Source organism: Pinus tabuliformis, chromosome Q (assembly GCF_031772625.1).
Source record: "Pinus tabuliformis cultivar Carrire ecotype Pingquan chromosome Q, CPIR1, whole genome shotgun sequence".
Classification (NCBI taxonomy): Eukaryota; Viridiplantae; Streptophyta; class Pinopsida; order Pinales; family Pinaceae; genus Pinus; species Pinus tabuliformis.
This window is the reverse complement of record NC_142296.1, coordinates 1,041,628,769-1,041,652,611: the sequence shown is the minus strand read 5'-3', so window position 1 is coordinate 1,041,652,611 and position 23,843 is coordinate 1,041,628,769.

Genomic DNA, 23,843 nt, shown 5'->3' with positions numbered 1-23,843 from the left:
AAATCATAGTCATGTAATATATAAATTATGAGAGTTAAGTGATCATAAAATTAATTGAAGCTTCGTCGAGGAAAAATGATTGCAACCCTAGACTCGACATAACTATTATGCATGTATAATATACCAATCACAATTTGCATGTTAACTTTTCATGATTGAATCGAGGATTGAATTGGTTGATGGAATTGATTGAGGTGCCAAAAGGGTTAGAACAAAGTGAAATCCCCCTCATCCTCTTAATTAAACAAAATAATAACAAAAGTCATTATAGTGGTCAATGTTTGACAAATGCATTCAATAAATCTTTATATATTCAAATGAATTAGTTTTATCGAAGACTGGCATTGCCCCATTTTCAGAATGAATAAGATATTGCGTATAAACCTTGTCGTATGGTTTTTTGCATAAGGCCTTAGGGTCCTAAGGGCTCCCATTCACTTACAATGTATCAATGAAGAATAACTAATTGAAATTTAGGGTTTGTAAATGATATGTTACAGTTAATTAATAACCCATTGCAATGACCCCTAATTGTGACTTTAAGAGAAATGAAAACCACGATTATCTTTCTGAAAATAAGTTTAGTACCAAGACAATGGCCAGAAGATTATGTTCCCAAAGAAATTATACATGGTTTCAAATGTGCATGACCTGAAGAAAATATTGACATATTATGGTCAAAGGGTAGTTGCGTACAAGAGAATTTTTTTTAGTAAGCATAGAATATACAGAATGAGGTTATTTTACAAAATTAAAATGATAAATGTAATTGAGAGAGGAAGATGTTGATTCCGGTGCTTTTGTGCCTGAGGGTTTGGCCTCGAAGGATCACATAGAGTAAAAACAATACCAACTAAACAAAATGAATATGGGGAATAAACCAACTTCAGGAAATTACATAGAGTTCTTTGACCTATATGCATGTAAGTTTTGACTATGTGCATGCATACAGTTTGAAAGTAACAAGTGTAGGTTTGTATAATACTACTATTATTAGATGATGAGGAGAGGGTACAAATGCATAAAGACTCTGTGACAATATTAAGCAACCAATAACACACAAGAGGAAACACTACAAAAAAACCTTGTGATTAGAATCCCTTTTCGCTTCCTTTTTTGCATCTAGATCCCATTTTTGGTGTTATTTGCATCCATTTATCAAATATAGTGCAAAATTTGCACCAAGTTCAGCACCAAGTTTTGCATGAGGTTTTGCACCATGTTTTGTGCTAAGTCGTGCACCATCCTTTGCACTAGGTTTTGTGCCAGGTTTTGCATCAAGTTTAGCACCTAATTTTTGTTTCACCTACTTTTGTATCCACTTTTTGTGCCTACACGTGCATCAACTTTTGCATCCTCTTTTGCATAATTTTTTGCATCCATTTTTGCATCCCCTTTTGCACCAATTTTTGTGTCTAGTTTTGAATCTAATTTTGTTGCATCCAATTTGCATCTCATTTTTCATCCACATTTGCATCCTCTTTTGCATCCACATTTGCATCCATTATTGTGTCCACTATTGCATCCACTTTTGTTGTGCCACAATTTTCACCTATTTTGGCACCTACCTTTGCACCCTCTTTTTCTTCTAATTTTGAATCCACATTTGCATCCTCATTTCCATCTATGTTTTCATCAAATTTTGCATCTATTTATTCATCCATTTTTTAATCAACTTTTGTGTCCAGTTTTGCATTAGGTTTTAAGTCTCATTTTGCATCTACTTTTGCATCAACTTCTATTGCATCCACTTTTTCATCCAGTGTTACACCTATGTTTACGTCCACTTTTATATCCCTTTTTTTCATTTTATTTTGCATCAAAGTTTGCTTCTTTTTTTGCATCTAGCGTTGCATCCACTTTTAAATCCATTTTTTTTGTGCCACAATTTGTGTCATGTTTTGTATCTATTCTTGAAACCATGTTTACTTCCACTTTTGCATCCATGTTTTCATCCTCTTTTGCATCAAATATTGCATCTCTTTTTGCATCCACTTTTATGTCGGGTTTATGTATCAAGTTTTCTATCCACTTTTGCATCTAATTGTGTTGCATCCAATTTTGTGTCCAGTGTTTCACCCACATTTGCGTCCAATTTTTCATCCCTTTTTGCATCTTGTTTTGCATCCAAGCTTGCATATTCTTTTGTTCTTTTGTTGTATCCACTTTTGCATCCACATTTGTTGAGCCACAATTTCTTCCATGTTTTGCATCTACCATTACACCCACATTTGCTTCCACTTTTGCATCCACATTTGAATCCTCTTTTGTGTCCAAGTTTTCATCGAATATTGTGTATGTTTTTGTGTCCAAGTTTTTATCGAATATTGCGTATGTTTTTGTGTCCTCTTTTGCATCGAATTTTATGTCAAGTTTTGGATCTCATTTTGCACCTACTTTTGCATCTACTTTTGTTGCATCCACTTTTGCATCTAATTTTGTGTCCACTATTTCACCCATGTTTGTGTCCATGTTTACATTCATTTTTACATCTTATTATGCATCCAAGTTTGCATCATTTTTGCTTCCAAGTTTGTGTCCATTGTTGCATCCACTTTTGTTTCACCACAATTTGTGCCAAGTTTTGCACCTATTATTGCACCCATATTTACTTCCACTTTTGAATCTGCATTTGCATCCAAGTTTTCATGACTATTGCATCTATTTTTCATCGCATGGTAAAGTTTACCATTTATTCACATAGCATAATGGTTGCAGGTGCATCCCCACTAGGAGGATGACCTACATTTCCCCCTTGTGGAGGTGCAATATTTGCAACAATCATGATTTGGAATTGTTGTTGAGGTGGGAAAGGATTGTTAAACACAACAGGTTGTGTGGTGGGCTTTCACTAAGTAATTTTCTCATTAACCTCGTCCAAATGTGAACAATGATATGTCATATTTCCCCTTCCACAAATCTTACATGGGAAATTTAGCTTTCGTCTTTCTTGCCCCCACCATTGGAATTTGGAACTTGTGGTTCTTTTTGCTCATTCAAAATAGTTTTCTTGTTCTTCTTATTTTTAATGCCTGGTTATTGTGGTATACCTAGTCCTATGGGTTGAACCAAGTTAATTGTGGTCGTTAGGGAAGAATTTTTTTTTCTTGGTTGTAGGTGTAGTCAACGTAGGAATATGAGAAGTAACTAACTAGTTTAACCTCCCAACCAACTGAATATAACCCATTATTCAAACTTAGAAGATTTTGGTGCTTCCACTATGATTAACTCTTTGCTACTTCCTGATGCATAGCCTAGATACGGAGGAAGGCCCAAACGATCTGATTCAAGTATTTCTCTAGGTCCTTCATGGAAAGTTGTAACTCATCCAACACAAGGAATACTTCCTCCTTAACCTCATTGTGGTCCAGCAATACATTACCCAATAGAATTTTCAAATGCTAGTAGATATCAACAATATACATGTATTAGTTGTATCTTCCTCTAGTGTGTGTTGTGTTAAGCACCCAATATGCTACCTCTCTAGCCACTTTGATATCTATCAAACATTTGTGCTTTCCTACAATGTCATGTTTCATTGCCATTATTTTGTGATGAATATTCAATGAGTGTGGATGCAATACAAAGGTTTTTAAGTTTAAAGTTTCTATTTGGTTCAAAAGCTTCCTTGTTTATGTAGTGGTCCACTACTCGTCGGCGTTGAGTACATCGATGATTCCTTGTAAGCTTGAATCAATGATAACATAAACTTCCTAAAATATGAATGGTTGCTCAAGAGATGGAAATGAAAGGTATTGGAAGCAAAGGAGGAGAGGAACTTTGGAGATGAGGGAATTTCTCAAGGATGGATTCAAAGAAGAACTTAAAGGAGAAAGAGTGTTCTTGAATTGAAAAATATTTCCAAAGCGAAAGAGAAACCCAACCAAACCCAACTATAACAATCTAAGTGAGGGGTTGAAAGTTGACACGACAAAAGAGAAAAGAGAAAACAATGTAACCAATGCCCAGGGGATGCATTGGGAGGGAACACTAGAAATAAAGGAAACAACAAAGGGTAGAAAACTATCCACTATACAAATTTATAGTATCCCTAGAGAAAAACTCCTTTGGAATTATTGCAGTTGAAGAAAAATAGCCCATGAATGCTAATAATTGACCACATTACAAGGCTCTGTAGCTTGAATTAACATTTGCCTTGTCCAAATTACGACTAGTTCTTGGAGAAAATGGTCACACCTACAAAGGCTTGTTCGCTGAGAATGAAACTAATGATGGCTCTAGAAATACATACCCCAATATCATAACTACTATTAATTTCAACTTAATTGCAACCATTAAACCAATACTATATCCAAAGGGATTTGACACCAAATTGGAGTGATGTCAAACGATCCTCCAAGCAACTTCATGATGGCTTGTTAATGAAATTAGGGAGGGTGAGTTGCCACGTCCTCATCTATGATTGCTTGATTGGATGATGGCCTTGCAGTCTTCGACCTGGCATGTCTTAGTCATTCCATCGCGGGGAGATTAATATTTGTAAGTATGACATTTCAAAACTTTATATTTAAATTTAGTTAATAAACATATAATAACCTAATACTTACAATAAACTATTTTTCTAAGCATGTGTGCACTCTCTCTCTATATATAATCTATGCTATGCATATTACATTAAAAAATTAAATAAAAATAATAACAAAACATTCCTAAAAAAAATTCCTTTACATGTATGTAGTTATATGTATTATGAGAATTATAATAAAATTAATAATAAGAATTTTTATAGATAGATATGTCAAATTTATATATAACATAAATAGTATTATAAAGAACAAACATATGCCCATCTTAATTATGCATCTATTAAGTGTCGAGAGGGATCACATCTTTCAACATTTTCTTAATTTTTCACTCAAAATGAGTTTGCATCTTGAGAGATTTGATCCCTCTCAGTAATTGATAAAACCAACAAAGATCTATCTTAATTTCAAATCTATAAGTGTCGAGAGGGATCAAATCTCTCGAGGTGCAAATCTTTTCTTAAGTTTTGCACTCAAAAAGAGGTTTACATCACTAAAAATTCAATCTTTGTCTATGCTTGGTAGATTCAGAGTAAAGATAAATATTTTAATCAATACAATCTCCTTTTGTATTTTACAAATTTAGAACAACCTAAATTAATATTAATTTTACCTTACTCTACTTCTATATTTTAGAAAAATAGAATATACCTTCAACCTAAATTAATATAGATTTTTGTATTTTAGAGAATGAGAATGTACCTTCAACCAAAATTAACATAGATTTTAGCTTTTACAAATGAAAAATCATGGGGACATCAAAATTAAATATTAATATAATCTATAGTATTTTTTTAAGAGAATGACTTCTTCTCAATTAATCACAACAATATTTTTGGGGTCAACTTTTGGAACCCATCATTATGACATAGATGGAGGAAATAAATAATGCATAAATGCTTAATTCATAACAATATTTTCGGGGTCAACATTTGGAACTCATCATTATGACATAGATGGAGGAAATAAATAATGCAAAAATGCTTCAGAGAATTCAAAGAAAAAATCAAATAAAAAAGAATGTCAAGATTAATTAGTCAAAAACCAATAAAATAAAAGAAAATTATTTCAACCTATAAAAACATAAAAATAATAAAAAAACAACCTAAGGAAAAATATGAGTATTTAAAAATATAATAATTTATAACTATGAATATATTAAAAGTATATTATTAGAAAATATTATTAAAAGCAAGAACATTCTTTTTTAATTTGAATGAAAATAAGTTATGAAAATCCCTATATATAAGACTAAATATGAAGCTAATGGTATTAAATTAGATATTTTGTATAAAAAATGAAAGGAAAAGTTAACTTTAATTAGTCAAAAAAAACTAATAAAACAATAAATTATTTAAACAAATAAAAAAACAAACATAATTTTTTTTATAAATATAAATATAATAAATTATTAGAAATCATTATTTAAAACAAAATTATTTTTTAAATTGAATGAAAATAAGGTTATGAATAGTTAAATAAATAAATAAGGCGAAATCATGGAGCTAATATATAACTAATTTGGAAATAAAATGGTTTAAAATTAGATATTGTGTATTAAAAATAGAAAAAAATAAATTTTTCTGAATTAAATAATTAATAATTACTTTTTTCTTCAAATTCTTCTTTTTTCTTCATTTATTTATTTATTTATTAATTTCCTTATATTATTTTTTCTTCATTTTTTTTTGTTAAATTTCCTTCCTACTCCCTTTTTCCCTCATATATCTATAGGCTATGTGAATATATTTATCTATGTTTTCTTATAACAACTCCATAACTAAGAAGTAGAAGAAGCATCTAGGCTTCACAGCTTGAGGGTTTTTATTGTTGTGGAATGCATATATCAATTTGTACATCTAGTTCGCAGATATAGGGTTTGATAGATCCAATTTGCTAATACAGACATTTCCTAGAATATTTTGTTAGATCTAGTTCACATATATAGGTGTTTTCTGGAAGAGTTTGTTAGATCTAGTTTGTTGATACAAGGGTTTTCTAGATTTCATTGATATAGGGGTTTGTTAAATCTAATTCATTGATACAAGTGATTTATATATCTAGTTCATTGACATAGGGGTTTTAGATGGAGGTATTTTATTATTCTGGAATGCATATATCCAATATAGCTAGTACAAGGGTTTTAGATAAAGGATTTTTATTGTTCTGGAATGCATATATCCATATCTAGATCTATTTCCCTGATACACAAGTTTGATAATGCTGGTCTAGCAACAATACTACATGAGTTTTGATAATGCAAGTCTAACAACAATAAGAGCTCCATAAGTCAAATGTAGAAGAAGCATTAAGGTTTGAGCACCAAGTTTTCTCCACTTAGTCCAGTTACTTCCAAGAATAGAGGGTTTTTATTGTTGTGAAATGTATATGTCCATAGTAGCTATATTTCCCTAATAGAAGTGTTTTAATAAAAAAAGATTTGCATTTGTGGAGTTATAGCCACATTGACTAAAAAAATGTTTTCATTTGTGGAGTTGTAGCCACATTGACTAATTAATTGATGTTTTTGCCATGTTCTAAACATATAGCCTTTTTTCTGCCAAATCCTTCCTCCACGAGAATGGCATGGATTTTTGGCTATTTTAATCACTTGATGGCCTTTTCAATCATGAGATATTTTGATTTATATTGCATTTCCTATTTTTTATTTATAGTGAATCCACATAACCTATTCACTAGATGATATGGAATCATCGCAACTATATTGAATGGTTAGATATTTTTTATTATAACTATCGACATGGTATATGGTAATCCATATCGTTTTGATCAATTATTAATTTATATTGAATTTCAATTTAATCTTAACCTTTTCAATCACAAGATATTTTGATTTATATTGAAATGTTGTTTTTTATTTATAATGAATCTGCTTAACCCATTCACTAGATAATATGGAATCATCACAACTATATTGAATGGTTATATATCTATTATTATAACTATCGACATGGTATATAGTAATCCATATTGTTTTGACATAATAGCTAATATAGGTGTTTTAATAATGCAGGTCCATCTAATGGATTCACACATGAGAAAAATGGATTCACAGTGGGCGGGAAAAGCATGCATTATTTTAATGTTATGTTTTTGCATTTCCACTGTTCGACGTTGCATCATTAGAATTTGCAAGTGGCCTCTCCTGTTGCGCAAGGATATGTGCATGTGGATGCATTTCCATATCCCACCCCCTCCATATCTCTAGTATATGCCGCATCCATACCCCAGTATATGCCATATGTCACTTCTACTATGTTGGTTTTTGCTCCTCCATTGGTTTCTTTGCCTATGTTGTCTTATCTCGCTCATGTATTTGAGGCTTCAATACTAATGGCAGTAGCAGAAACAATCTTGGATCCTATGCTTGAGGCTCACCACCACCGATACTAGAAAAAATATCCATAGCACTTGCAACCACTCTCTACTGCTAGGTTGTACGTTTTAAAGTTCAAGCATCAGGCGTAGACCATCCAAAGCATATGGAAAACTTTGAACTCTTCTCCATATCTTAGATATTTTAAAAGATCTTTATCCTTATGTATACGATACAGTCTAAAGCATATGGAAACCTTTGGACTTTTCTCCATATCTCATCTATTTTACAAGGTCGCTAACCTTATGTATGTGATACCAACAATGTTTGGTTACAAAATTTATGAATATGATACTCCCACTTGTATGTTCAATCTTTCATTTGTTGAATAATGGTGTGATCAAGGCTCATGGCCTCACTCTTTATTTAGGTGCTCTGCTCACCACATATCACTACATTATAAGATTAAATTTTATATGGCTTATGTATATTTTGAAAATTATCAACATTGTTTTGATGGAGAATTATTATGTATGACGATACTATTATCTTTGGACGGATGCTTTGAATTTACCATAGAATAATGATATTCATGAAAGATTTTGATTTGTGTAATCACACATTTGAATTTTAGTTGATTTGATTAAAGATGACGATGATATTATTAGTATTATCTTGTTACTTTATATATGTGTTGAAAATTGTCAATGTTTTTTTATGGAGAATTATTATGTATGATGACATTACTATTTTTGGATGGATGTTGTGAATTTACCTTAGAATAATGATATCTATGATAGGTGTTGATTTGGTAGTCATATATGTTTATTGAAAATTTTAATGATTTTTTGATGGATAATTATTATATATGATGATATTGTTATTTCTTGGATGGATGTTTTCAATTTCCTTTAAATTTATTTACAAAAATTATGTTATCAATTTGAATTGTGATATCTTATTTAATGATATTTAGAAATTGTAATATATTTCACTATGTAATTGAAATCAATAAAATGAACCCATAAAGGGGGTCATAAATGGAAAGAAAAGTACACTCTAAACAAGAAGTCAAATATGGATGTAATCATGGATGCAAAACTATAAGTAGAATTGGATTTTAAACTATGCATCAAGACAAGATGCAAACAAGGACAAAAAAGGGTTTTAAACTAGAAGTAAAAAAAGGTGCAACACTAAACACAGAAGGGAACAAAACAAGGCATAAAAAGGATACCAGACTAGGTTCAAACAACAATGCAAAAATGGACACTAAACTCGATGAAAAAAAGGAAAAAAAACTAGGCATAAAATTGGGATGCCAAGTTGGGTGCTAAAAATAAACAAAAAAGGACGCAAATTTAGACTCCAAATGAGGATGCAAAGAATAGTGTAAAATTGGGATGAAAATTTGAGCTTAAAGAGGGCAAAACCAAGGATACCATATTGGATGCCAAAAATGATGCATTACGACATAAGAAAAGATGCAAAAAAAGGCATTAAATTGCATGCAAAAGATGGTGTAAATGATGGCATAATACTAGAAGAAAAGAATGGCACAAAATGGGAAAAAAAAATGATGAAAAAACATATGCAAAAAATGGTGCGAAACTAAAAGCAAAACCTGTTTTAAAACTAGATGCAAATCTTGATGCAAAATCTAATGTAAAAAAGGATGCAAAATATGGTGTAAAAAAAGATGAAAATTTTGGCAAAAAAAATGATGCTTTATAAAATGTACAGTAGAGCTAGTTTTAGTGCCAGGTTGCTAATCCTAATCCAAAAAAAAACAAAAACAAAAACAAAAAACAAAAACAAGAAAACAAAACAAAAACAAAAAAACAAAACAAAACAAAAACAAAAAAAAAAACAAAACAAACTAAAATATGGTGTTAAATCTGGGACAAATTGCATTTTTGTTGTAGTGAAAAATAAGTGTAAGGGATATAAACTCAATGTAACTTAAATCTATAATTCTTGGAATACATTATTCATCATTGAAGCATACTAGGAAATTTCACTGTGTCCAAGAGAAATTTCAATGAGCACTAGGGGATACCTGCCTCTCCTTGGCCTTGAGTGACAGTTTTTAAGTAGTTCGAATGAATGCAAATGAGCAGAATGGAAACAAACATTGCTAATACCCTAGAAGAGTGCAAGAATAGTAAAGGTGCCATGCGCTGAACGGAGCTGGAGGAGAATGGGAAGTTAATGATAGAGTAATGGTGAGAGCCAACGTGGATGTCCTGTAATAATCATATCTATAACTAGAAAAACCATGTTGGATATACCACAAAGCCAACATTGAGTTTCACATATAAGAGTGTTCCATGTAGGAGAGTGTAGAAGTAATTAAAGTGACAAGTGAGCACAATTTTGGATAAAGGGTTGGGGAGGATAAAATAAGGATTAGAGTGTGTTGGCAAAAAAAGAAACTAGGACACCACATTAACGGTAAACATTGGGGTGGGATCTGAAAAGACTGGATATTAGTAACCAGATTTTAAAACTTGCAATTACACATCTTCGAAAAAACATTCCGACTAGACTCAAGCTATGCCATGCAGAGAATTAGGAGAATACATGTAAATGAAAATTTATCCATTAAATATTCAACAATATATCATATCGCAACCTCTACATTGCAAGGCGCGAGGGTTATAATTACAATGTTGGCATTATAAACACTACATTAAAACTTCATCTCACTAATTTAATAAACATATCCATTGCATATCTGGTAACATATTCCAGGAAATGCATACAATACCAATAATAAAAACTTTGATCATATGGTATATGCATCACATAGTAAATATATGTGATCACCCTCACATACAAAAACAAAACTTTATAACATTCTAACTTAAGATTGCGCTTGACCCACCATATTCCATAATATAAATCCGACCATACAACAAGTCACAAATATCAGATGTCATATATAGAACATGTTGAATGCCACCAATTTTATAGGGTTCATAAAAGTGTAGGGTCCAGACAATTATAGCTCATATGTATTCAATACCATATCCCTTTTCAAAACAAAAATATTGACCTTTTCCATTATGAAATATGTGGGATGTAAAATAAGATGACAATCCTTTGCAAGATATGTGTATATATGTGAATATATTTGTAATTTTTGCTCCATATGAATATAGGCTCAAATCTCTTTACTTATCAGTATGTTTATAGTAGAGATTTTGTTTTCATAATGAAAAAAAAACGAATGCCATTGACTATTGCAAGTGGAAAATAATTTTATTAACGTAAGGTCCTACCTAGTAGTTTTAATGTTCATTATAGCTTTCTTTTCAAGGGAATGGGAAGATATCTCGCTATGGTTAGTGGAATTTTTTAAAACATTGACATGCATCAACAATTGGTTGAATTTAAAATGACCTTTAAGGAAATGCTCAATAAAAATATTTCAATGGCATGATGATAGATAACCTCTACCCTAAACTTGACCTTCTAGGGTCATAGTTGTGGTGGAAAGATTGGAGATTAAACCAAAGACAAGTGTTCGTGAAGTATAATATGGTCAATGATTATAAATTATTTTCTAATATTCTTTGGCTTGAGGGAATGCTCAATAAAATCTAGAGAAATGAGTTTAGAGAAGACATGGCTCTATCAACTAAAATCCATATGGAAGTGACACTTAGAGCCGAAAATGGCATGATTTTCTTGGTCCCCTTTTCATGGCGGCCTACTAATTATGCAATGCTTGAAATACCTACGAATATTGCACCCAAAATTCCTAGTATGTATCAAGAGTGAAACCTTAAAGAAAATGTGATGGTGTTGTAAATATACCTAATTTGCTTGGGCATGCGTTTATATGTTTTGTCACTCCTTGCTCTTATCCAATATCGCCTTGAAATCAATCTTGTTATGAGATTCTCTCCCTTGGGATTTTTACTTTCACACAACATGTAGATGGATTGGAATTGATATTTTACATCATCAGTTGAAAATAATAAAAACATTCTTATTCACCAATTCTTAGTGCAACTTTGTTGATCCTTGGTAGCAAGGGTCTCTAATCTATGTTGATATGCTTATGTATATCTAAGTATAGACATGAATGGTGGAGATGGGAGTAGATTTCCTACACAAGCTCATGGGTTACTGAAACGATGTGCCATCTACCATGTGCAAGGTTCCACTTGAAGAATTCATTTATATATTTAATCAACTTGCAATATTATGTTGATCAATTTGAGAGATTAAAAGTATATTTACTAAAGTTCAAACCACTAATTGAAATTTCTTTGTAACAAGGTTATATAGTAGTGGCAATACATGTTGAGGTTAGAATTATAAAATATAATGTAAATACATTTTCTCTCTATTTGATTATTTCATGTTGTTTTTAATTTTTGCTTATCTAAAAAGCATTGTTGAATAAAATACTCTATCATTGTAATTGTTTTTTCTCAAAAATTAGTGCTTTACTTTGGTATTTACTTTGTATAAACATTTTTCCTTAGCCTTTTAGAGTCATCACTAAATATTTATTAGCAGTTGTTGCAATTATTTTTCATAAATGGGATTTGACCTTGTGAAAAATAGAGTCAACATAGGAGAAAATAGGGAAAGAACTAAAGAAACTCTAGCTAACTTCCTAATGGTTTTAGGTTATGGAGGGACTAACCCTCCACCTCCTCCACCTAATATTGATATCGATGCTTTAAACGCAGTAGTTTCTAGTGGTTCGAGGTTTCAACGCTCCAAGATGACACGATTTGTAAAGAAATCGAATGATATCTCGGAAATTACGGTTCATGCCAATCAATCTCGTGCAATGGCTCTTAGGTTAGCGAAGAAAATCTTGATTCAATAGTTTATGGGATTATGGACCTTGTTGTGCTCTCTGAATCTCTAGGTGGATAAAAACTTGAGATCCATGATTGAAGGGCAATTTTCTATTTCCTTCCAAGTGAGGAGGGTTTTCTATTTCCTCTTTGAAAATAAGCACATAAATATTTAACTTTTGAAAGGGACATATTTTATGGGAGCTCAAGGTCTATATATAATTTTATAAACTCTATATTTGAACCCAAAAAGTGATGTTCCATCAGTTGTTGTTGTTGGGGTTAAATTGTCATATTTCCCCCTTCACTATTGGAATAAGGACAACTTTAGCAACATTGGAAATGCTATGGGCCACTTTATCAATTGGAAAGAACCACAAGAAGGTGATCAATCTTGTGTCGTTATTTGTGTAGAAGTGGATCTCGATAAGGGACTCCCAATGAAAATAAATCTCCAACTAGATAATTGGTCTCATTATCAAGATGTTAATTATAATAAACTAATATTCAAATGTATGACCTATCATGAATATGGGAATTTTTCCCGAAGATGCCCACAAACAGAAGAAATTTAGAAAAAATATTAGTAAGGAGAATAATGGTAGCAACCAAAAACAAGAAAGGGTGCCCCCAACAAAATACAACCATAAGGACATAGGAAGGAAATAGATTAGACCTAAAGGCCCTCCCTTTCCAAGGAAATCAGCTACAAATGGTGAATAATCCTCCTCTAGAAAGAACAAAGGTTTTGTAGAGAACAAATTTGACGCCCTTAAATAGGCAAAAGAATAAGGGGAAATCCACGATCCACAACACCAAGAGATCCATTTGGTCAACTCCCAACGTGTGAGTTTGGAGGGTGAAAATGACATGCTTCTCATCGAAGATGTTCCAACTCAGGAAATATTAGTCCTGGAGGAAGAGGTTTCATTAGAAGAGGAAGAGGTAATTCATTCCCCTAGAAACACTAGGAGCCATTCAGTGTCTTCGATCTTTTGGATATGCAAATGAAGAATCATAGGATGAAAAGGTAATTTGTGAAAAATTACATAAGAAAGTAGGTCGATTCATTAATAGAGAAGTGAGAAGTGCACACATAGAGAAGGATAACGAGCTAGGCTCTCAAAGGTCATTGGAAGTGGCCTTTTAGAGAGTCCCTAAATAGACCCAAGACAAGAACACTTGTATAAAAGGAGAAAAAGAAGGAAGGTGATATTTCACTTGTAAAAAAGGTTGAAGGTGACATTGCCTCCTCCTCTCCATCCTTTTGAAAAGTAAAAAAGAAAAACTCATGTTCCTTCCCTTCTTTAACAAGAGGTGGGAAGGACCACAAACAAAGAAACTCCAACTCCCAGAAATATCCAAGCTTCTCTGATTTACTGGGAGTGTCTTTTGATAATTCTCAATCATGCTCTACTTTTGTATCAGTTTGTGTAAAGAGCCCAAAGATATAATCCCATATCCTGTTAGTTAGCATGTGTTGTAAATTTTGTCAAATTTTGTAAGTCTTTTGGCATATTTATGCATATAAGAATAATGTGTTCGGTATAAAAGAAATCAAACTTTTTGATCCATTGAGAATTCCAAGGAGTCATATGTGTGAGTTAGATAGCTTGAATAACCCCTCTTTTTCTGTAATTTCTACATCCACAACACATATTTTTAGAAATGTAATATTCTTATTTTGGTTAAGAAAAATAAAGTCAATATATTGTAGGTATTGGGATGGGAGAGAAGGGCAAAGTGAGGATGTGGAGCAGGGTGGAATTATATGTATTGGGGAGTATTAACAGAAGTATTAAGTAAAAATAGGGAATACCTATTAAACATATGGATTATTTTATTCGAAAGGTGTATTAGGAGGGGGTTTAACAAAAAGAATTTGGGAAATTTTTAACAATATCTAGAAAAATTAGAGGTATTTTTTTATAACCCATGAACACATATGCTATGACATAGTTTGAATAACTAGTGGAGATCCCATGGTACACCATAATCCTTTGGATTTCCTTAGATATGTTTTTTGCACATATAATTTCTTTGGAATTACCCATTCTGATGGCTTGAACATTTTAGTATACTCCAGTCGGTTGTTTTATCTTTTACTTAGTTTCCACACCAAGACAATATTAGAATTATTCTTTTAATTTCTAAATATTTAGAAATTCAAGCCAAATGAAATTGATAAAAAGAGTTATATAGAACTGCGATTTTTAGATCTCTAAATATTTAGTAAGTCCAAGTCAAATGAATTTGAAATGGCATCGTTGGATCAATAAAAAAGGATGGATTTATATTTTGTGCTAGAGAATGTCCAAGTTTTGTTGATATATGAGTTGGGTTGTTCTTTAGGCAATTGTTTTTGTTTCCATGGTCGAGATAATTGAACCTTCGATGATATTTTATTGAAAGAGGTAGTATTCTTTAAGAAAATGTGGGAAGTATAGTTTGTAAGCTAGTCCAACTAAGGCATGAAGACAAAGAGAGATTGAGTGTAAGCCCAAAGTTAATTTGTGGGAATACTCTTACAATTTAACATTTAAAAAGAAAACATAAACAAATAAAGATGAGCATTTGTCAAATGTTTTAAAGCTTGCTATTTCTAATGTAAATGTGGCCAACTAGCAACTGGATACATGGAGATATAGTAGTGCTTTTACACAATTCAATGTTTTTCAAATGACACATGGAAATGAATCCTAATACGATCTACAACCCATTATTTTTCCTATATGGCCAGCTAACAGTATGGGGAGATATAACCATGTTTTTGGAAATTTAATAATTTTCAAAGGACACACGATGATAAATTATGATTTAGTATACAACCCATTGTTTTTCCCTATAGATAGTCAATGGGTGTGAAGCTCCATATTTTGTGGAGAAAGGGAATGGAAATGTGGTTGTTCGACCTCATGGTTATCAACAACTTCTTTCTCAATAAAATGATGTGTTGAAGGTACTTGAGAAGGTGGATACCTCTAAATCTGTGGGAGGGCTCAAGATATTAGCATTTCTTATTGTTAGGTTGCCATATGTATTGAAGAATGGACTAGGATCCCTACAATTTTCCTTGAACTCTTCAATGTGGGTGTAGATACAAATATTTTTATCAATCTCTTAAATTACTATTGCTTTGTAGGGGCTCAAATGACAAAAATAAATTGAACGTCTTGCTTGACTTGTGAAATTAAACAAGTTGCTTCTTTCCCGTATTAAATTGGACTTGTGACTAACATCCAAAATGTCTAATTCTCCATTGCGAGAGAGCAGACCAATATGCCCTCTTTCTTTCATCTTTAATTAAGACTCTTCTCATAGATACTGTGTACAAATATGAAGAAGAATAATTAGATGTGGAGCTCAATGTGATACATGAGAAGTGTCAGACTTGTTATTGGAATATGAGCCAAGCTAAGGACCAAATGTGGCTACATCTAATGAGAAGGGTAAATTTTGGTTTGTAGAAATGCATAGTTGCAAAGCGAGCAATTATAAAAGCTTAAGTTGTTTGTGCATATCAAAGTAGTCCCCTAAGCTACTTGTCAATATTAAAGTAGTCACTCCAAAAACAATTGGATCACATGAAACACATCAGATGATTGGTGAGAGGACATATTCCTAATAATAGAGATGAGGGATGCTAGATAGTGTTGAGGCTATGTATGATGGTCATGGAATCCTAGAATATATTACTTAGCATGAGCATTGTTACTTGGACTATGACAATGTATAAGAGGTACTTACAAGGATTATATCTTGAATATCACCATGTCCATGCACCAACCCTACATGTTGATGACTTATTACTCAAATGTATGTAGGTTGTCTTAAAAGTACTTGTATGCTAGTTTCCACAAGAAGAGGCATTGATTAGAGCATTTTTATATCAATATACCACAGAGCAGGGTGGACATCCACTACAATCATTGTTGTGCGAGAGAAGGGTGAACATCAATTGCAATGTGAGGTTTGTTGGTCTTATGAAAATATAATTAAATACTAATAAATAATTAAATGCTAATAAATGGCACACTAGATTTTCTAATGCCAACACGACCATCCTTGCAATAAGAGATTAATATTTCTATCCAATCAAACACCAAGAATCTGTTTTAAAAATAATTTAAAATATAATGTTTGGTTAACATTTTGGTTAAACTCCAAATAAGGGAAAAAATGGACATAAACTAATATTCGATCAATGCAATATCCATTGCTATATATACCATCTTCAACATGTATATTAAGTATTATGATTGGTTATAATATCATAAACAATAATTGTAAAATGGCTAAGTCTTTTCTCCAAGGGTGGTAGGTGCAATAGTGGATGTGAGTCTATGGCCCTGGAGGTCAAATCGAACTAACATACTCCTCGAGCCTAAGATTAATTTTTAAAAATCAAGTGGAGATGTGTGCACTCTTGCATGGAATTAGTTTGGCCACGAAATCATCAATACACAATTAATTATTGTGGGTGACTCTAAAAACATGATAAAGCATCTAAATCTTGGTACTGCCCCTTGAGACCTAAAACTAAACTCCATCTTCAAAATAATTATTTCAAGCCTATTTTATATCCCTAAATTTCAAGCCAATCATGTTTTGAAGGCAATAAATGTGTTGGTGGACTTATTAGAAAACCAATTCATTCCTCGTGCATTTGGACCATTGTGGGAGAATGGATCCACCCAGATCCTCCCTATTACATAACATAGAATTATGAAACGTGGAAGATGTGATGTCAACTTGATGGGCATACAAGTGGTTATGTTGGTAAAGGTGATGGTGCATGGCCTTGGTCACTGACACCATGAAAATATTAAGGGGCAAGTAGGGAAAAATTTTCTCTCATGTGCAAAATTCATTGGGATGAACAAGGATAAGATAAGTACATGTTTGGACACAACACAAGCATGGGAAGAAAGGAATCAAATGTGCAACTAGCAACAAAATGATACATTTGTCATCACGAAATCATTTGGACCACCTGCCTGCATCTATGCAAAATCTAAGGTCAAAAATGTATATTTTAATATGAGGAAAGAAGCGTCAATAAATATAAGTGTACAAGTGGACACGTGTTAAGTAACAATAGGGTGATAAGTGATAATATTTGATAAGTTACTTGAGTTAAAATGGGTAACTCATCATCCACGTCATCGTTGGAGTATTATATGTTCTGCTTGTCGGTGCCTAAAAAATCAAGACAAGTCAATTGCATGCCATCTGTTTTTTTCCGAAATTCACGTCAAATCAATTTAATATTTATTTATGTTTTAAAATAAATTTTTGGTAAATTTTGCGATTTGATTTTTCTCTTTAAAAAGCATATTGTAGTTGGGAATTATTATATTCGTAGTCAGCCGTTTTCATTCATTTACTATTATTTTTTTTTACTAAAAAAATTCAAAAATCTATCCAAAGTTTAACATTATGAAATTAAATTTATTATTTTTAAATAAAATTTATTTTTATTTATTTCAAATATCATTAGTTAAAATATCTCCCCTCTTATTGTGTAATGATAGAAAGAATTGACTTTTGTGTATTTTATTATTAATTACTATGTGCTATATCACAAATTACCATGCACAATAAATATAAATAATTTTTAAAATAACATTATATATTAATTGCTATGTACCATAAACACAAATGGTTTGTAATTAAATTCAAATTTCCATTTTCTTATTGGTGTAAAGTATTCAATAGACAATTTTTATGGTTTATATTTTTTAATTTAAAAAATATAAATTTGAAAAAAAATTGTAAAAGTAACATGTGTATAATTTGTAAAACTCTCATTATATCAATTTATACTCTAATGACATAACATGTGTACTATAACATGAGCATTATATAAAAAATTGTCATTATTCAATATTAAATAAATAATTAGTAACTTGTTATCATTCTCTTCAATGTCAATTATATATATATATGTAACTTTTATCTACCAAAAAAATGTTTAATTATATTAAAAAATAATAATAATAAAAAATTAAACAAATAGTTATATAACTCATTTTACAATTTTATTATTGTTTGGAGTACATAAACACATCATTGCATTAAAATATTTTATTAAACTAAGCCGCAAGGAACACTTGCTATCCACCCTTATTAAATCAATGAAGTGAGTTGAATCATCCAAAAATTTAGTCTTTTTGTGCATATATTTTTTTAAATATGAAATTTAGTTTTGTGGCAGAGAGCAGAAATTTTATTTGAATTATAATAATATAGATTTTCTAAAAGTAAAATAAAAATGTTTAAGAATAATTTTGTTATTATGAGAATTTTTATCAAGTGTAGACTTATGTTAATTTTGGATTTATAGAGTATTAAGAGAGATCAAATTTTTTGAAGTGTAAATTTTTTTTGTCATGTTTTACGCTTGAAAAAAAAATTATACCTTTAAAGATTATATCCCTCTAGGATAATAGTAATAATTAAGGATAAAGGGTGACATTTATCTCAAAAATAATTATGTGTATTTTGATTTTCAATTTACTTAAATTGAATTATTCAACTTTTTATTTATAAAATTAAATTATTATTATTTTTTTTGTTATTTTATTATTTTTTCTCACATATTTTTTTTTAAATATATAAATATATTCAATTAATATATTAATTTTTTTATAATAATAATAATTAATAAAATTATATTTAATTTTATAATTTTTCTATTAACATGAATTTTCATACTAGGAATTGATGTTGATTAATATTTTTATTAAAAATGTAATTATAATTACACTAATTTAATTAGTTTGAAAAAATTGATATATGATAATAATATATGTATATATATCACCTTTGGGAGATGTTTATTAATATTTTTATTAAATATGTGATTATAATTACACTAATTTAATTAGCTTGAAAAAATTGATATATGATAATAATATATGTATATATCACCTTTGGGAGAATGGAAGAAAATAAAAATGGATACATCATCTTGACTTTTATGAGTGAAATTAAGTACACGAAGGCATGCACCCAGGGTAACAAAGTTGAGGAGGTTAACTATATAAACCACCGCTTCAACGACATAACGATGACAAGTGGTCTCATCATTCTTCTTTGATTATCAACGGTACTTCTATAACATTACTTTTGTTTTTATTTTATTTCTTTATTAATAATAATAATTTAATTTTAAGGTTACAGTGATATTGATGTGTGAGATAAGAGAGTTATTTGTGTATTATAATTTGATTGCTAAAATTTAATGTGCGAGATTTTTTGTGTGAGATAAGAGAGTTATTTGTGTACTATGATTTGATTGTTAAAGTTTAAAGATATATATTTTATTTCATGTGGATTTGAATATATAATTGTTTCTTTTAAATATATCATTTTAATTTTTGCCAAACCAAAGTTGTTGGGGGTCTAGTTCTGTCAGTTTTATTGGTCGAGAGAATCAATCGATAAAGAAATAAAGGCATGGGGGCAACAGGTTATTAATCAAAATAAGGAGGTGATCAATCTCATTTTTGCTAACCAAATTTTTTTTTGTCTTAACTAGTATTAAGAAGAAAATGAACATTGCAAAGATAAAAATTAATTCTCATGAGTTTGGAAGTGAAACCGGTGGTTGGCCTATTCCCAAAACACCTTGGGACTAAAGAATTTGTGACCTTTGCAATAGTAGAGAGCTGAAGATGAAAAACACTTTCTCTTAGATGGTCTGACTCTTACTTACATCTGTTCTCATTTCCGAAACATTTGCACACTACCAACCTTCTTGACTTGTTAAGTCATCAAAACTATAGTGATCTTGAAGCACTTCTTTCCCTCATTTTTTGTCATACAAATAAAATATTAAAAAGTCACAATTAATCTTTTACTTTGTTAAAGTATGATAAATCGCATTAGTCTTAATAAACATTAATCACCATCATCATTATCATCAATAACAATAATTAAAATAAATATTTAAATATTTAAAATATATAAATTCTATTATAGGTTATATAACCAAAAAAACCAAAATTAATAAAAAATAGATTAAAATTAATATGTATTATAAAAATAAATAAAATAAATATTTAAATATTTAAAATATATAAATTCTAATATATGTTATATAACCAAAAAACAAAAATTAATAAAAAATAGATTAAAATTAATATGTATTATAAAAATAAAAAATAATAATAGAGAATGATTTTGGTTGTTGATTTAATTTTTATATTTTATAAACAAAGATATTTTTAATTAATTATTATTCAATTTCTATCATTAACTAAATTAAAAAATATAAAATACAACTAAAATAATTTAAATCAATTTAACAATGTAAAACATAATTAAAGAGTTTAATAAACATTACATGTAATAAATAGAAAACATTTTATCTAATATGATTTTTTTAAATTATAATTGTAATTAAGAATTTATAATCAATAAAAATTGCAGCAAAATTTATAGGAAAGAGTTAGTAGAGAGGAGTATAACAAAAAAATGTTTTTATATTTAAAAATAAAAAAGTTGAGAAATATTTAACACAATTAAAATAAATTTGATAAATATAATAATATAAAATATAATTAAAATAAGTTTAATTAGTTTAGATTTATGTTATCTTTTAAATGTTGAGATATATCAAATTTCTTTTCACTTTAAGAGATTTTTTTCTTTTGAGAAATTTGATCTATTTTCATGCTTGGTAAATCTAGAATTAAGAGTAAGATGGATCATGCGGTTTTTGGATTTTAGATTTTGACAACTTATAGTTTCCCGAATGAAATCTAATTAAAAATTTAGTAAAATCCATTAATTAGATTTATATTAACTCAAAACTTAATCCCTGGTGACACTAGAATAATTTGATATTATTGAGATAATAAACTAAAAATGAAATGGCATGGTTACCGTTATTATTAGTCTTGGAATGGTAGATAGTTTTAAGGCCGCATTATAATGTGGAAGCGGTTCCTCAATGAAGAAAGGTGAACTTAATCAGAGGAGAAGGCGTTATCATAATTACATAAATAAATGACGTAATTTCACTAAATACAATGGGAGATAGGAGAGAGTACTATTGATAAGCAAATGACATTGATAACGATAACTTATTAGATAATCTCACTTTGGGAGTAATGGATGATAAAGATTGAACTTTTGATAAGTGCATAATATTGATAACGATTATTTCTTCATGTATAATGGTTTTAAGGGAGCAAAGTTTTTTCAGAGAAAAAAAGCAGAAATGCATTATATTAAGACAATATAAAAGCCATCATAAGATACATAATGGTGGCATATGAAGCCACTTCTAGGATGTTTGAGAAAGCATCTGTGGGTAGATGATCAAAACAGTCTCAAAAAGCAGGCAGCATGTGGACATATTCCATTACATTTGAAGCAGTATTAAAACAAGTCTCATAAAGCAGGCATCATGTACATATTCGGAGTGCCTTATTGAAAGACAACAACATCGATTTTCAAAAAGTAGAAACCATTGAGATGAGACTAAATGGCCAGCTGTTTTCAAATTGAATCATAAATAGCAATGATGCGATGGAGGATGTAAGTATAGGGAACTTTGGAATCACGGAAAATTTTGTGGTTCCTCCATTTCCAGGCACACCATATCATGATGGTGATGAGAAGACACGTTGGCTTCCGTTGGTTGCACCACCAATCGAAAGCTGCATGGATAGAGACAAAAACAATATGAGGAAAACCAGAAATAATGGCTAGATCATACCAGATTTGTTGAGAGGAATTGCATTGGAAGAACATGTGGAGATTTGATTCTTCATCGGATTCACACATCAAACACCTGCTTGGGCTGTGCCAACTTCTTTTCCTTAGGTTGTCCCACGACAGGTTCTTGTTGTAATATACCAGCCACGCAAAGAAGATCATCCTAGGGGGGCACCCCGATTTCCAAAGAGACGAAGGAAAGAAAGAGTTGATTTGCGAAGCCCTTGAAGAGATAAGGTCAAGATAGATGTCTTTCACTCGAGCTATTACCTGAGCATTTGACCATATTAGGTGATCAGTCGTGCCATATCGTTGAATCCCATTGTCCTTGAGAGCAGATTGGATGGCATTCCGTGAGGAGCGTAGCTCGACAGGAAGGAAGAGATCAATGACATCCTTCCATGAAGGGACAGGACCACACCATTCAGAGATGAGTTTATCCCATGTGAAAAAACCATTTCTATAGAGGGAGAATAAAAGAAATTCAGGAAATGAAATGGTTCCACGGTAGCCGGCAATGGAATCGATACCAATAAAGATGCGATGCCCAGAGTGAATCCTCCACCTTAGATTCTTTAGGAAGAGTTTCTCAACCTTTCGGAAACTAAGCCAAATGGTTGATCCCAGTTTGGAGCCGATTGATCCAGTTCTGTACCAGAATTCCAATTTTTTTCCCTTCATATATTTAAGTTTAATTGTGGCGCTCTATGGGCTTTCCCCAAAGATCCCTCGCCAAAGAGTTTTGCATAAGAGAGCCTTACCGAATGTTCTCGGGTCCATTAGGCCCCATCCTCCCAGGTGCTTGGGCATTGAAATTTTGTCCATTTTGGAAAGATGGAACTTTGTCTTCTCTGATTTTCCGCCCCAGATGAAATTAGCTGTGACCTTGTTTAGCTTGTGAATAATACTTGCCGGGAGAAAGAAGAGGTGAGCCCAATAAACGGCCATTTGAAGTAATACTGATTGAGAAAGGATGACCCTACCCGCCAAGGATAAGCTGCGATGTTCCCATGCGGCTATCTTTTTATAATATCTTTCTGTCAGCCATTTCCAGTCAAGTTTGGAATACCCCTTCGCTTTGAGATGGAAACCTAAATATTTAAGGCCCTCATTGAGAGGTCTTGAGTCAATACCAGATAATTCAGATATCGATTTTACCATCTCCAGGTTGGCACCATTGTGATAGAGAGAGGATTTCCCTTTGTTGATATAGAGTCATGTAGCCTTTTGGAATCTGTCCAGAATGTCTTTCAAACAAATCCACAACAATCTACAAAACATTGCAAATAAGAGCACATCATCAACGAAAAGGTTATGCGAGATGTAGACTTGTCTGCAGATCTTTATAGGTTTACATCTATTGTCAGTGACTGCATTGTTGATGTGGATACTTAGAGAATTCATGGCCAG